The sequence below is a fragment of the Eschrichtius robustus genome, chromosome 3 (assembly GCF_028021215.1).
Source record: "Eschrichtius robustus isolate mEscRob2 chromosome 3, mEscRob2.pri, whole genome shotgun sequence".
NCBI lineage: Eukaryota > Metazoa > Chordata > Mammalia > Artiodactyla > Eschrichtiidae > Eschrichtius > Eschrichtius robustus.
This window is the reverse complement of record NC_090826.1, coordinates 8,556,095-8,566,738: the sequence shown is the minus strand read 5'-3', so window position 1 is coordinate 8,566,738 and position 10,644 is coordinate 8,556,095. Positions and strand designations below refer to the sequence as shown.

Below are 10,644 nucleotides of genomic sequence, written 5' to 3'. Positions count from 1 at the left end.
GTCTGCCAAGTGGGCAGAGACTTCTTCCTGTGTGCTAGCCTACAAGGGTCCTCAGAAAGTCATCTCATCCAGCCCCCACCATCCCACAGGGTCACATGTCCAAGGGGTACCGCCTGCCCCTCTTTTCCCCACCTCAAGGAACCTGCACTCTTTCAAGCTGTGGATAATTTCCCTGGGGGCCTGGGCCCTATGGGAGCCCACCTTCCTAATGAGAGCACCAAAGTGGTCCTTCGGGCCCCTGAGCTGGGGGCTGAAGCTTGGACACACTCATGTACAGTATAAAAGGATGACCTTTTATTTGCTATCCGGACATCTGTGCACGAGAATCGAGACATCTCCCTACTCAGAATGCAGATAACTGTGTGCTCAGAATCTGGACGTTATTCACGGTAGCTAAAAGGCGGCAACAACCCAAATGTCCATCAATGAATGATGGGTAAACACAATGTGGTCTATCCACACAGTGGAATATTATTCTGCCATAACATGGAATGAAGCACTGGTACATGCCACAACATAGATGAACCTTGAAAACATGATGCTATGGGAAAGAAGGCAGACACAAAAGGCCAGATGGTGCATAGTTCCATTTATATGAGGTACCTGGAATAGACAAATTCATAGACACAAAAGTGGACGAGAGGTTACCAGGGGCTGGGGGGAGGGGGAAATGGGGAGTTGATGTTTAATGGGTACAGAATTGGCAAATCCAGAAAAGGCAAATCTATAGAGACAGAAGGCCGATTCGTGGTTGCCAGGGGGATGGGAAAATGAGGAGTGACTGCTCAATGGGTATGAGGTTTCATTTTGGGGTGATGAGAAAGTTCTGGAACTAGACAGCTACATAAAATGTACTTAATGCCACTGAATTGCATACTTTAAAAGGTCTACAATGTTAAGTTTTATGTTCTGTGTATTTTACCACATTAAAAAAAACTTCTTTTTTTTACTTGTTCAATAAGTTTATTACTGTCTTTATCTGAAAAATCTTCGTAGAAATTGTGGTTTGGTTTATTAACTCTCAGCAGCCCATTCCTGAGCTCTAAGGAACCTTGCCTTCTTCTGAGCTACCCGATCTTTCTTCTGGGCAAGTGACATTTCGGGATGTTTCCACCTCTTCTTTTTAACTTCTTTCTTAGGCTTCTTCTCGTACACTGGATTCTCTTATATCGCAGCATGAGCTTTCTTATACATCTCCTCCATCATGTCTGGAGTTACGTTTTTCTTTATGTATTGAGAGAGTTGTTTTTTGTAAGTATCTTCATCTTCTTCAATCAGGTAACGCATATAATCTGCAATGTTCTGCCCCATGATGTGCTTTTGGTGTCCCTCAGCATTGAATTCTTTGCTTTCTGAATCATAACCAGGCAACCGTTTGGTACTGTGAGGGATAGACAAGCCTCCATCAACAGCTCCCTTCAGGGCCCCAAAAACTTTATTCCCAGTAGTACTCCTGGCAAGCCCTGCATCCAGGTAACAGGTGAAGGCACCAGGTTGACCATCAATGCTTTCCACATTGTATTCATCTCCAGCGACCTCGACTTGGCCTTCATAAATTTTGTCCATACCAAACCTATTAAGAAGCCTGCGTGCCAGCAGCAGGCCAGTACAATAAGCTGCAACATAATTTGTCAGGCCAACCTTCACACCATACTTCGGGAGTTCGTGAGCACAGGCTGCACAAACTATCGTATCTCCTTCTATACGGGCATAAGCGATCGGACAAATGTTATCTCTGTTAGTTACATGAACTGTCATTCTGTATTTGGGTGCGTTGTACTTATGTTTACCTTGGATTACCAACCGTTTCCAAGCATAGTAGTCAGTTTTGCCCTCTCGCCGTCTTCTAAATTTCACTCGATATCTCTTGAAGTAGGCCTTATTCTTTTTTTTGTTTGTTTGTTATTTATTTATTTTTGGCCGTGTTGGGTCTTCGTTTCTGCGCGAGGGCCCTCTCTAGTTGCGGCAAGCGGGGGCCACTCTTCATCGCGGTGCGCGGGCCTCTCACTATCGCGGCCTCTCTTGTTGCGGAGCACAGGCTCCAGACGCGCAGGCTCAGTAGTTGTGGCTCACGGGCCCAGTTGCTCCGTGGCATGTGGGATCTTCCCAGACCAGGGCTCGAACCCGTGTCCCCTGCGTTGGCAGGCAGATTCTCAACCACTGCGCCACGAGGGAAGCCCCTAGGCCTTATTCTTGACAACTTTAACAAACCCCATCCTGTAGAACAGAGGCCCTAGCCGCCACCGAGCTGCAGAACCAGCACGGCTCCAGGGGGGAAAAAGCAAAAAAAATTTTTTTTTTAATGTCTGGGCAACCCGGGGTCCAGTCCCGTGCCCTGAGTCCAGCTCACACTCACGCAAGGCCCTGGGTGGTGACTGTTCCACGCAGCACATTAGAAGCCGGGGACAGTAGGGAGCTGATGAGCCAGCTCGCTCCCTGTGTCATTACCATTAATAATAAACAACAATAGAGTGTATTTTTAAAACTTGCCCTAATGGAGATTCTCAAGCAGCAACCAAAACACTCAGATTACCCACTGGTCCCATAAAGATACTGACACACAAAAGCCACGTATGCCACGGAGAGCTGGGGCGAGGTGGATGCTTCCTGGCATCTGGGAGACATCCCTCACTTATCTCCTTCCCCACCGGTCCTACTCCCCAGCTTTGCCCAGGTACCAGGGACAAAGGCAAGGGAAGGGGTCTTCCGCATCCTCCGGGTCCTTGCCAATGCCTTGGCCCTTTGACTCAGTTTCCCCCACAGGTTCCCTTTTCTGCCTGTCTCCCCAGAGGCTGTGCTTAGGGGTGTCGGGAGGGGACGCTAGGCCTGTAGCTGCAGGAGTGGAAAGGGCAGTGCTGACCGTTGTGTGCACCCTGGTGTCTTAGACTGGCCTGCAGTGACCATCAGTCCTCTCTGACATATTTCAGGTGAGTCCTGGGCCCTGATTGTGCAGGGGTCATGCTCAAGCCCCCCCAGCAAAGGAGCTGCAGAGCAGGGACTCGAAGTCCTGGCGGCTGGTCCACTCTTAGTCCTTCCATTTCATTCTCAGCAAAGGCAGAGCAGTTACCAACTCAGACTCTGGAGTCAGAGACCTCCCCCAGGGAACCCCAGGCCAGGCAAATCCTGGACTTCCCTAGCCTCAGTTTCCCCATCTGTGAAGGAGGCAAAGACAGCACCTCCTCATCAGCTGGGAGAATTACAGAGACGACACATGTGATGTCTCAGCGCTGAGTAAATGGTGACCATCATTCCAAATGTGAAGCCAAGCCTCGGCCTGCATAGGCTCACCCTCTCCCAACCTCCCTGGGTCCACCTGCAGCCCAGGCCGGCACTGGCCAGAGCCCTCTCCACACTGGGCTCTGACATGATGAGGCCCATCCTGATATTGGGCACTCACATGCTTTGTCAGATAACCCTCCCAGCAGCCCTGGGAGGGAGAGACTGCTCTTCCATTTTACAGACAGGAAGACTGAGGTCCAGAGAGGCAGAGAGCTTGCTGGATATGGGATTCAAAAGCGGTAACTTGTGATCCAAGAGCCATTGCTTTTAAGCACTACACGATGACTGACTGGGGTCGGGGATTGCCATGGTACAGAGCAAGGTCCCTGCAATTATGTGATCCCTGTGCACATTTTTCTGGAGTGAGGGCACATAGCTCATCAAGTTCTCAAAGGGATTACAGGCAGATCTCTGTTTAAGTCCCAGCTTCTCCACATATTGACTCTGTGGCCTTGAGCATGTCACTTCCTCCCTGGTGCCTCAGTTTCCCCATTTTTCAAATGAGGGGTTTGACTGGAAAAATCTCTAAGTTTCCTCCAAGCACTGGCATTCACTTATTCCTGGATCCTCCTATTAGATTCTCTCTTCCCTCCACCTCCCTCCTCACTCCTCATCCTAATCCTGGCCTCCCTGACGTAGCCTTGCAAACAGCTACAGGCCCAGCCGGCAACCACATCAAGGGCCAGAGGAAAGCCCATCCCTAACTAGGGGAGGTCAGAGAGAAGGCAGCTGACACCCAAGAGCTTGGGGCTGGGCCTACTCTGCCTCTTTCTCCCCAGAGTTCCCTGATCCCATTCCTCTTCTGTGGTCAACAAGGACCCCCGCTAGACCCTGTCCAGAGGCCCCAGATCCCCTCGGTGACCCCTGAGCCAGCCACAGCCCACACATCCGGTGAGATTTAATTGATTTCAATTGACAACCATAACAAGAAATCTCTTTTGGGAAACTTCGGAAATGGACTGGAGGCCATTAGGAAATTTACTTTTGCGAATATGATGTTTAATTAGCAATACCAATAAATTAATAGGAGAATCTTGCTGCGGTTCTGGGTTCATAAAACACCAGCCTCGGTCGGCAGGAGAATGCAGCAGCCCGAGGCTGCCTGAAGGGAGAGGACAAGGCCATCGGCTCATTGCCAGCAGCGCCCCCGCCCCCTCAGCCCCCAGCCCATCCCTTGATGGAGTGGGGGGCGGGGCAGGAAGAGGCCAGCATGGACTGGGGAAGTGGGAGGGTCTGAGGTCATAGCCCGGCTCAGCCACTTATTCCTTGGAGAAACCACTCAGCTTCTGAGCCTCTGTGTCCTTATCTGTCAAATGGGGACATTGATCATAATATCCACCTCCCAGGGTTGTCGTGAAGATTAAAGGAATTAATATGGGTAAAAGCACAGAGAACAGAAAGAAGCTGGCACAAAATAAGTGTTACTTATTACTGCTGCTGCTGCTACTATTATTATTATTAATGGGATAACAAATGGGAGGCACCTGGCATGGAGGAAGGGCTTGATAAATACTAGGTGTTACTGGCTTTTAATTTTTCTTTCCTGAGCCTAACCCGCTCTTCTGGGCTCCTGGGTACCTAGCATGGTCACCCTGATGGCGCTTTTACTACCAGAGTCACTGGCTCTCCACGGGCGGAGACCATGTCTTGCTTATTGACGTATCCCCGGCCCTGAGCAGGCATTGGAACACATTTGTTTGTTTTTTTGTTTTTTTAAAAGTCTGTTCGGATATTTTTTTTTTTTTTTAAATATTTACTTATTTGACTGTGCTGGGTCTTAGTTGTGGCATTCGGGATCTAGTTTCCCGACCAGGGATGGAAGCCAGGCCCCCTGCACTGGGAGCACGGAGTCTTAACCACTGGTCCGTCAGGGAAGTCCCTGGAAGATGTTTGTAAACAAGCACAGATACTCAGCTCTGACAGTCGCCTCCCCAGCCTGCAGACCGTCCATGACTGCTGATTACTTCCAGGATTTCACTCGGGCTCCTCGGTGCTGCCCACGTAGCCCCTATGATCCAGTCACCTGTCTCCCACCTCCTGGGCCTAAGGCTCCATCTTCTGCCATGAAGCCAGGCTTCCCCACTCCATGCCAGCTCCCTCCTGCCCCTAGGTCTCTGCACGTGCGGGGTACTCTTGGAGTGTCCTTCTCTGGCTGATAAACTTCTGTTCCTTCACCAAGACCCAGCCTTATCCAGTCCCCTCTGACTCCAAGCCCTGGGGGGACTGGGAACCAGGAGGTCTTAGTCACCAGACCCCCTCCTCCTCCTCTCTTTCCATGCCACCACCACTGTGCGCAGCACTTGTAACGGGGACTTGCTGGTCCATCCCTTCAGAGGAGCTGTGCATGGCCCCTGAGCCTGTCCCCTGGAGGCTCAGATTACTCACCTTCTCTGGGTCCTGGAAGACCCACTCCACGCCTCCTCTCAAGGAGAAAACTTCCCTGGCTGTTTCTCCAGCTTCCACGCTCCCACTTGGTTCCTACCTCTACCACCATGTTTCCCACTGTGTTGTAATAATTCGGCCGCCAGTTGTCTCTCCCCCTAGGTCTTGGTTCAGAACTGGGCCTTCTATCTCTTGTTCTCTCCAGGAATAGAGCCTGCTCTGCCCAAATGGATGAATAAACGAATGAAACAGGGAGTGGGTTTAAATGTTGCCTCCTCCAAGAAGTCCTCCCTGGTCATCCTGGCTCTATTTGTATTCATCGCATGTACTTATCGTCTTTCTCCCCCACCAGATTGCCAGCTCTTAAAAGGCAGGTACCTTCTTGTTTTATTTACCATGACCTTCCTGGCCTCTCTCCTGGAGGCTGTCACATGGCTTTGCTAATACATATTCACTTGATAAATGAATGAATGAATGAGTAAATGAGTATCCGAATGCATGAGGGACTGAGTGAATGAATCAATGACAAACTGACTGGAGAATGAATGAACAAACGCGTGAAAGAATGAATGGATGTGACCATGAATGACAGGTGGAAAGTGCTTCCCAGGGCTGGGGACAGAGCCCAGCTTCTCCCGAGCCCTGGCCGCCATGAAGATCTTGTTTCCCCAACTGTTTATTAAATTGTGTGAAGTGTATAGAAAACACAACAATAATTAAAGCAGACACAACAACAGGTAATTAATTGCATTTCCAAAATTTGATCCATGCATATGAATGAATGGGAGGTCACCGATTCAGCCACAGAGGAGCCCCCATGCTCCCCCGCGCTCTCCAGGGAACAGAGGTGGGGGGGGCGGGTCTCTGCAGGGTGGAGCCTGCAGAGGTAGAGAGGACATCCCTGGGGAGACCGTCTCCTCTTTCTCACCCCCTCTCCTTGGCAACACAGATCCAGGTCGCGGGGGATGATTTAGGTGATGGGGAAGATGAGTACGGTGGGAGGGATACTCCCAGGAGCTCACAGCCACAGGAAGTCCCTCGCAGGGGGAGGTGACCACTAGCTCAGCACAGAGCAGGAGGTGGGTCCCCAACCCAAGTCCACTGGCAGCATGAGGAGACCCTGGGGTGCGTGCTTAAAAATGCAGAAGCTCAAATCCTTGCCCAGATACTCTGAGTCAGAAGGTCTGAATTAAACCTGTATCCAAATTTAAAGCAAGCTCTCCAGTCATTCTGGAAGCTTTGGGAACTTCTTGCTGGCTAACCTCTGGCAGTCCCTCAGGTCCTAGGCCCAGAACTACCCTTTCTCCTCACTGCCTGCTGCCCCCACCCCCGCAGTGCCAGGGGCAGGACAAAGTCTGGTTTGGAGGACAGATGGCCTGGAGTCCAGGATGATGGACGGCGCAGAGCTGCCAGCCCCACCCAGCCATTCAATATTAAGTTACCACGGCCGGCAGGAAGTTTGGACAGTGCGGGGGTGAGGTCCCTCTAGGCCCCAGGACAGAGAATTGAGTTTCTGGCTCAAGATTCTGCTAGAAAAACGGCCCCTCCTCCAGGAAGCCTTCTCAGCCCCAGGCTAAGTTGAATACCCAGTCTCTGGGCTCCTAAAAAAGGCCAGGAGACCTACCTCTCTTTCAGCACTCATTCTGTGGAAAAGTGAGCTTCCTTCCTCCCCCTTGACAAGGCTGGGGCTGAGTCTGGCCCATCTCTGACTCCTGAGCCCGGGTGTGGCCTAGAGTGCGCACTGGTGCTGACAAGTGTAGCAGGCAAAAGGAAGGGAACTGGGGTGGGCACTGGGCCCTGCCTTGTCCTTCCGCCTGCCCCAGAGGGCACCCGCAGCTTCTACCAACAGCCCCCATCACTCCGACTTGAGCACCCCAAGGACATCTCTCTGGCCGGAGGAGCAAGCTTGGCCCCCTGTGACTCTCATTCAACCAATGAACCAGTGACAGATGGGAGTTGGTGGATAAATCGCACCCCGCCCCCTCCGCCCCAACACTCTCACCTTGGGACAGTTCTGAGCTGTGCTCTAGTCTCTGCAGGAGTCTTGAGCCCTGGCTGCTCACAGTGGCAACTGCTCATTGACACATTTTCCTCGTCTTCTGCACCCCCCCGCCCCCCCACCCCGTTCTCCTTGGAGATCCCTCTCAAATGGCACTGATGGCAGAGACCTTCAGTCCTCTCTGACATATTTCAGGTGGGTCTGCAGGGTCTGCAGATCCCTGGTCTGCTTTTGGGGAGACCCAAACTAAAAGAGCCACCAAATGAGGACCCCAACTTACTAACAAGAATTATCCTGGGAGGACCCTGGGTTGCCCTACAAAGCCCTGCACATCCCTCCACTCGCCTGGCCCATGCAGCCCCCTGTGATATGGGTACTGCTTTTATTCCCAGTCTACAGATGAAGAAACAGAGGCTCAGAGAGGTCAGACTTCTTTGGTTGAGGCAACAGAGCAAAGCAAAGGGAGACAGGGGCTGGAACCTGGGCCTCACTTGAAGGAGCAAGATTCCAGGGTGAAGGTTGCTAACAGGTTGTCAGGTTTCATCGCCCTGAACTGTCGTTTTCTTAAGAGTCAGAACTATTTGGGAAACTATTGGAGGACCATATATTTCCTGTGTGTGGTTATACCTGCCATCCCTGGGGCACTTAAGCTTGCAACCCATTTGTAGTGACCCAGACCAAGTGCTGCCCCAAGATTCCACAAGGAGGGCTGTGGTCCAGCTCAGGATTCAAGTCAGATCTCCTGGGGGTGGGGTCCAGGACACAAGAGGACTGTCTGGGAAGAGGCTGGAGTTCCTCCTCCCAGCTCCAGGCCTCTTGGCTCATCCCTGCCTCAGGCTCTGAAGAGCGTAAGCCTGGGTTCAGATCTGAGCTGTGTGATCTTGGGCCCTTGACTGTACCTCTCTGAGCCTCGGTTTCCTCATCTGTAACATGGGGCTCAGAGTCCAAGTTCCCAGGGCGTTGCTGGGACTAGAGATCCTAACACGTGCCAACCTTTCAGCAGGTGCTCAACAGATGGGCTGGAGACACTTCCCGGATGCCCAAGGTCCTGGCCTCTGGAATGGTCGCCCCTCCTTTCTGGCTTATTAAGGCTGGGCAATGGGTCAGGCGACAGGAGGAATGACTGGGGGTGAGGGGGTGTCAACAGAGTCTGTTCTCAAGGAGGAGAGGCTGTGAGGCCCTGCTCCCCAGGGGCTTGCATGACTGGGAGTAAAACAGCCGCTCAAGCTCAGCAGAGACCTCTGGCTCCCTTCTCATTACCTGCCTGTTAGGACACAGTGGGCCTGGGGAACAGGCAGTCGTGGTGGTGGAACCCCAGAGATCACAGCCATTGGGGGACACTCCAGGCCTGGTGGGGACCTGCTCCTGATTATCACCCTTGACCTGTGCCCTCTGCCACCTGGCATCTCCAGGTGGAGGGCAGCCAAGAAGGTCCATTCCTCCCCAAAAAGAGGTTCCCAGGAAGACACTTCCAGGACCCTTATTCTAAAATGACAGACGCCCACATATACATAGTGGGCTTTCCTGTATTTCAACTTAAAAAAAAAAAAAAAAAAGCATCTTAATGTTCTAAATGTTCTACAGAAACTTGGAAACACTTGTGATAGTGTTGGCATTAATTTTTTGATAACATTAACTTAATCAGGTAATTATATATTTAGATATTTACCATGAGCTATAGAGACCAAAATGTCACCAAATAATTTGCACTAGCTTTTATAAGCAGATTAAGCCGCGTTCTCTGCTCTCCCTTGCCTTGCAGCTGGTCTTTCCTGAGGCTGCACTCCCGGCCCAGCCCAAATCCGGGTGCAGAAGCCCTGGGGTGAGAGGGAGTGGGCTTCTCCATCCCACCTCCACCCGGGGATCGGATCCCTAAGAGACCACGCAGGCCTGCCCCAGGCTCTGTGCAGCCTCCCCGACCGCCCCAAACGCCCCCAAAAGTGGCCCTCCGTCTTGGGGTGGGTGGAAGCTGCTCCCCAGACGTGGAGGGAGGGAGGGAGGGTGCCCTGGAGAGGATGAGGACTAGGCGGCTGGATCCCGGAGGCAGGACAGGGAGGGAAGTTCCCTCCCTGGATGCCCTGGGCGGGGAAGTGAGATCTGCCGCTTCCACCTGGTCCCGGCGAGGTCCGGGGCGCGGCGGGGCCGTGTCCCCGCGGAGCCCGCGGCCGCCGGTAGGGGGCGCCTTGGTCATGCATTATTCATCGCCGAGCCGCCCGCCCGCCGCCTCCCTCGCTTTCCCGGCGCAGGCTGCGGGCTTCGCGGAGGAGCGGGAGCGCGTAGCCTTCACAATATTGTGGCAGCTCCGCGAGCGACGGCTCAGGGGAGGCGGGGGTGCGCAGCCTTGGCGGCAGGCAGCGGGCGCTGGGGCTGGGAGGGGTCCGGGGGTTGGGGGCGATGCTGGGTCACACGGCTCAAAGGGGGCTCAGGCCGGGAGGGGGTGGTGAGCGTAAGGGCAGAGCCTTTAGCGTCCGTCCCTCCGACCGTCCATTCCTCCTTCCATCAAGTCAACTAACGCCTAGGAGCATCTGCTCTGTGCCTGGTGTAGGGGATATAAAGGTGAACGGGGCAGGCAAGGTCCCTATCCTTAAAAACTTAATCTCCAAGTCGGGGGAAGAGAGATAAAAAGCACGTAAACGCAAATTAAGATAATCCCGGTTACTGACAAGTGCTCTGCTTAAAACACGCAGGCGTGACAGGGAGTGCGTGTCAGTGGCTGTCTAGGTGGCCAGGGAGGGCTTCTGTGAGAAGGTGACCTTTGTGCAGAGATCTGAAGAACGGCAAGGAGGCGCCTGACCTTGGCCAGTCCCTGGGCCTCCGGGGCCTCTCCTTGCCCCGCCCCTGGCCTCCTAGGGGTGCTATAAGGGTCAACCCCCCACACACTCCAAGAAGCAAGGAGGCAGGTGAAGCTCCAGTTCCGCCTGAGGGCTCAGTCAGGGGGCACCCCTGCTCAGCCTGCATCTGGGCTGCAGGTACCAGCCCAGGGG

General features: G+C 53.0%; 1 pseudogene; it reads right to left on the bottom strand.

Annotated features, from left to right (window-relative positions):
* Nucleotides 1-971: 971 nt before the first annotated feature.
* On the bottom strand, nt 972-1,773 carry LOC137760836 (large ribosomal subunit protein uL18 pseudogene; annotated as a pseudogene).
* Nucleotides 1,774-10,644: the final 8,871 nt, after the last annotated feature.